We start from the raw sequence: 6,190 nt of genomic DNA on the forward strand, positions 1-6,190 counted from the left end.
CCTCCCTTACTCCCTTCCTCTTAGCTCATTATCATGAGCTTTGAAGGTACAATGTAAATTCGATAAATCTATCCCAATGACAGTGATGAAATATAGAACCAGCAGGTGCAGATATTTTGTAAATTTAGTAGTCTGTGGACTTTTGCACAACTCCTACATTCTTTGGGGCCTCTTTCCTTTAGATTAATGTGCAGATGTGATCAAAGCCTGTGTCCTTGTCCTTATTCCTGGAACACTTCAAGCTCAGCTTGCCCTTACAGTACAACTGGGCAAGGAACCAAGTATTCTATATTTTGTGGGCTCAGATTCTATGAGAACAAGCAGAAATGATTATCCTGCATATTTAGTATTCTAAGAACTCTGGAACAATTCCCATCCTTGTTGGTCACTTTGACCTGAGTCAACATGCAGGTGTGTCTACATCCTGTGTTCCTGTTCTTTCTCCTAGAACACTTCAGGGTCAACAGTTTGTTTTCACAGAAAAACTATTGAAAGCCCAGCCTTCAATTCTATGAGGTGTCTTCACCATATCCCACACAGGAGCAACTACTTAGATGCATTGAAAGTTTGCAGCTCCCCAGTCCTTGAAAAGCATAGTACTCAATACTCATAGAAAGCAGTGCAGGTTCCCAAAAAACACAGATTTGAGGAACGAACAAGGCCCTCGCATTCCTTTCAGTAATGTGCATAAAGCCTGGCCCCAACATAAATCTTAATTCAGGAAATAAGGCTGGAAGAATGAGTAAGCAAACTAACAAAACCCCCAATGATAAAGAGTTATATAGAGCCAGGATCTCCCAAGACAAAATACAAGAGAAAAGACTAACTTCATAACATCTGTAAGCAAAACTTGAAACAAAATATAGCTTGACCACAAAGTCAACTAGAACTCCTGCAATAAATGAAGCAAGATTTAAAAAAAAACATGATATAATGAAATGAGAGTGTTTGAAGCAGGGATTAGAGAAGAAAGACTTGGAAGGAGAATTAATACCTTAGTACAAAAGTTACAAAACCTTACCTAAACAACAGACTTTCTGAAAATTAAGATGGATGTAACAAGATAGAAGTTAATGACTCAAAGAGACAATGCTAAAACAAGCAATTTTTTAAAAAAATGAATTTATCTCATGTAAAAAAAACACTGACTTGGCAAACAAGTCAATGAGAAAAAAAATCTAATAATCATTGTACTATCTCAATCCACAATCAAAAAAGAGCCTGGATATCTTATTTCAGGATCATGCAAGATTTGACCACTACATCTGTACTACTACATCTCCAAAGGGAGAGCTTAGAATAGGATATTCACAAAGATAGAGGTTTATAAACAAGAATAACTTACCGAGAAAAACGAAATAAGAACTTTTAGTGATTCTTCCAAGCATTCCTTGTAAAAATATTAGAGATGAATAAAAACTTTGCAATGCAAATACAGATAAAGAGAAACTTTAAACAGTAAAATACACTTGAGTAATTGGAAGGGAGTACTCCACAATGAAGTATGTATATTCTAACAAGGGAAAAGAAACAAATGCCCCTAGAACCCTAATATCATCAAGGGTTATAAAGGGATTTAAATAAGACAGAGGATTTTGAAGTGGTTTTGTTGTATTTTGATGATCTTAAAAATGAAAGAAAAAGAGGAAGAAGAAGGAATACACTAAAGAAGAAATAGAGAAGATGGGAAGACACCATCTCGTCTCACAAAATTAGGATATGCAAAGCTAAACAAATAAGGAGGAAGGGATGGGGAAAGTGAGCATCATTTAAACATTGTACACACATGCACACATGGGTGTATGCTTATACATACATATACAGAGATGATTATACAAATACATTTAACTCAACAGGAAAACATAAGGGAACTGAGAAAAGGAAAGGTAGGAATAGAAGGAAGAGAGATTTAGGGAAGTAGTAATCAAAAGCAAAATAAATTCCAGTCCCAAAAGGATGGATCATGAAACAGCTTTAAAAGAATAAAAAGGGTAAAACTATGTGACTGGGATTTGGGGGAGAGGAAGAATAGAGGGTCGAGGGAGTGGAAATAAAGTACATCAAGCATAGATCACTAATACTGAGCATACTCCTATTTCACCATCTCCTTTGTGAAGAAAGGGTGGGTAGGGATGGGAGGAGGGCAAAGAGAAGGAATGAGTATAAGAAAATAGGATAGAGTGAAATAAATAATTTTTTTCAAAAACTGGATTTTGTTTATATATATTTTTATATAACCTCGGATCTCCCTGCATTCCCACCAAATTCTTCCCTCTCCCAGGGAGCCTGCCATATAACAAAGAAGTTTTTAAAAATAGATAGCATTCATAACTGTGAATGTGATGAATTTACCCATAAAACAGTAGAGAACAGCAGAATGAATGTTTGAGGAGTCACAGTTGATCCACAGGGTAGTCAATTCACATGTTCTTTCAAAAACAATTTCCCTGTTGATATGATTACTGTTCTGACATTAAAAGCTACCAGGTATAAGGACATGTAGCTATAATTCCTGCTTCTAGAGAGACTCAGGCTAGCAGATCTCTTGGACATGGTGTTTCTGAGCTTTTTGTGTGCTAAGTCACAGGCTGTGTTGATCAGCTGTTCTCACTGTTTAATAATCATATGGTGAGTCCCCAGGAGGACATGGGGCATCAGGTTGGGAGTGAAGTCATATGAATTGCCTACAATACAAATCAAGTTTGGGGAAAATATTTCCTACACACACATGCCAGAAAAATGTCAGTACACACTGATGGAAATTTTTCAAACAGGATTTGGTAATTTAGCTTACAACCACAGTCATGCTCTCCCAAGAAGTATGTTGTTGTCGTGTGTCCTTTGTAGTGGAAGAGGATCAAAATAACATTACTATGTTGAGGTCAAGGGGCAGTGGGTCTGACTGTGGCTGATCAGACCAATAAGGGCTCCAGAAGGCTCTACCTTGGATCAGGCACAAATAGTCCATTTGAAAATTTGGGATAGAAATGTCTCTAGATTTACTCATCTCACATTTCCTTTGTGTTACTGCGATTCTGCTTTGCTCATAAAGCACAGAGCCTTTTTGGATGCAGGCACACCATGCCGGATGGTCCTGTGCCAGCATCTCCCATGTCTCATAATAGATTCCAAAATTCTTAAGAGAGACCTTGAGAGTATTCCTGTGTTGCTTCTTCTGATCTCCATGTGAGCACTTGCATTGTGCAAGTTCAAATGTACATTTGGCATGCGAACAATGTGGCTGATTCACTAGAGCTGTGCTTTCTGTAGTAGGGGTTGAATGCTTGGCAGTTCAGCTCAAGAGAGGACCTCAATGTCTGTACTTTGTCTTACCAGTGATCTTCAGAATCTCTGGTTGCCTGGAGAAGTCAATTGGTACTGTATGCCAGTTTCATGATGGCATACTTGCATAGGTTCTGGATAAAGGACAGTGTTCTTACACTTTTCCAGTCACTAATGAAGTAAAACGGGGCAGAGTGCCTGTTCCTATGTTTTCTAACATCATATTCTCTGTGATATTGTCAGATGCCTTCAACGAAGATGAAAATGGCACGATCAGCTACCACTCTGATGGTAAAAATGGCACGATCAGTTACCACACTGATGGTAAAAATGGCACGATCAGCTACCACACTGATGGTAAAAATGGCAGGATCAGCTACCACACTGATGGTAAACTACTTAACTTGAAAAGGCTACAAGCCAAGACTAAAGCAGAGGGAGAGTTGGTGTATGATTTTTTTTGTTTGTAGATGATGGTGTCCTCAGTGCAGCCTGTGAGGCTGAGATGCAACAGAGAATGGATTCTCTGCCTCTTGTGCTAACTTTGACTTAATAACACCAAGTAAACAGATGTTCTCCATCAGCCAACAGTGTTCCATTCATACCTGGAACCATTAGTAACACTAACTGGAGAAATTTTGAATGCTGGTGTTTACTTACTGTGGCAATATGTTTTCCATGGATGTCCACATAGATGATGAGTTTGATGCATGCATTGCCAGAGCTAACTCAATGTTTGGGAGGCTCTGTGGGAGAGAGGTAGGCTGCCTACCACACTACAGGTGTGTCATTGTGCTGACTTCATTGTAGTATGCCTGTGAAACCTAAGCAGTATACCAGTGCCAGGCCAGGAAACTTAAATACTTCCATTTGAATTGTTTCTGAAAGATTCTGATGATTACCTAGAAAGTATATTTCAAGCTGAACAGAAAACAAAGCAGTCGGAAGGACAGTTGATTAGGCAAGTTAAATTTCACTTTGGTTTTATGTTGCCCAAACAAATCCAGATTCATCACTTTTGGTGTCAATGAATCAGGCTTGAACTCACCTTCTTGTTAGTCATTGTCTTAGAGTCCTGTAGAGGTTGAAGAGAAGTCCTAAACATGGCACCAGTCAGCTCTGCCCCAAAGGACTCAGGACCTCTGAACGTCTTGAACTCATCAAGTTGCTTCCAGTGGTGGGTGTGTTCACAATTACAGAGATCCTCTTTCACCTAAGATCAGGAAGGAATAAACCTGAAAGGAGCAGCCTAGAGTTAAGCTTAGGCTTGCCTTGGCCACATGTACTTTAGATGTACTCACAACTGCCTGGTGGTTAGAGCAGTGGATAAGACAAGTCACTGACTGGCATAGGGGATAAGACAAGTCACTCCTCCCAAAACCCGTTCTCAGGAAACAGCTCAAAACAGTCCTGACATGATTTGCAACTGGAAAGAGAGAAATCCCTAAGGGTGAGGATATTTATCATTAAATACCCAGCAAGTTATAAGCTCTTCCTGCTTGACATCCAATAAACAGACTTTTCATCATCTCAAAGTGCAAACCTGTCAGCACTGGGTCACTTGTATTGGGAAGCCAACCGCAAAGTTCCCGAATGGTTGACTGGAACCAAGAAGGCCAACTCTGAGCCTATTTTAGATGAAGGTTCATGCTACATAGTCAGAGTCAGTCAGTCAACAAACATTTATTAAGTACCTGTTACGTGCTAGGTAAAGGGCTAAGAACTGAGGACACAAAGAAAAGTAATGACAATCCCTGCCCTCAAGGAGCTCGCAGTCTAACACAGGACGCAAGCAAACAAGCTATATACAGGATAAATAGGGACTAATCAGTAGAAGGAAGGCGCTGGAATTAAGAGATTGCGAAAGGTTTTCTGGAGAAGATGGGGTTTTAATTGGGACTTAAAGGAAGTAAGGAAAGCCAGTGGACAGAGAAGAAGAGGTGGAGCATTCAATACAAGTGGGCCAGGCAGAAAAAAAATGCCCAGGGACCAGAGGTGGGGTATCTTGTTTGAGGAACAGCAGAAAGGGCAGAAGGAGGTGAGAAGCAGGATGGGGAGAGGGAATAGGCTGGTAGCAGCACATATACTGTGACAGAAAAGATAGGGTTGGCCTCCTGCTGGCTGGCTGGCATATGAAGTGTAGTCTGATTTGAGGCCAGCTAGATACACTGGTCTAGGCAAGCTTGTATTCACTTAAGATGGTTCAATCCCAGGGGCAGGGGTGGAGGGGAAGAGTGTGAATTCCAAAGATGATTAGATTAACTTCCTCTGGGACTGTATCCTTAGATGGATCTGGAGTCTTATGCACAACGGTCCAGGGAAATGATATCTACATGGGATGTGAAACATGGAAATCCTACCTAGTTTTTCTCTGATCTCTTTAGAAACCCACTTTCCCTAAATCTAGGGTCTGTGCCTGCCTTTACCTTCCTTATTTACCACTCGCTCTAAGATGGATTCTAAGATAGCGTGTCATCCTAAAGTGCCCATAATTTCAATTTACTCTATTGGCCAGAATCAGATTCCTTTATTGTTCCCTCCCTTTGAAGAATTAAATTATTATTAAGTTGATTCAAATATTTTTAGCTGCTCTGCTTTTGAGAAAGAGAAAGAAAGAGAAAAAGAAAGAGAAAGAAATCTTTCTGTGTCTCAGTTTTCTTATGTTTAAAATGGGAATAATTATAGAAACTATTCACAGGATTATTATGAGATCCAAAGGAATTAACACATATAAAATGCTTTGAAAACCATAAAGCACTGTATAAGTGCTAACTACTATTACTATTGTTATGTCATAGTGGTGGTTGTAGTAGTAGTCGTAGTGGTAGTAGTAGTAGTAGAAGTAGTAGTAGTAGTAGTAGTAGTGGTGGTAGTAGTAGTATTAGTAGTGGTGGTAGTAGTAGTAGTA

Source organism: Petaurus breviceps, unplaced genomic scaffold (genome assembly GCF_028583685.1).
Source record: "Petaurus breviceps papuanus isolate PSGF00001 unplaced genomic scaffold, PetGlider_PUasm1.0 90692, whole genome shotgun sequence".
Classification (NCBI taxonomy): Eukaryota; Metazoa; Chordata; class Mammalia; order Diprotodontia; family Petauridae; genus Petaurus; species Petaurus breviceps.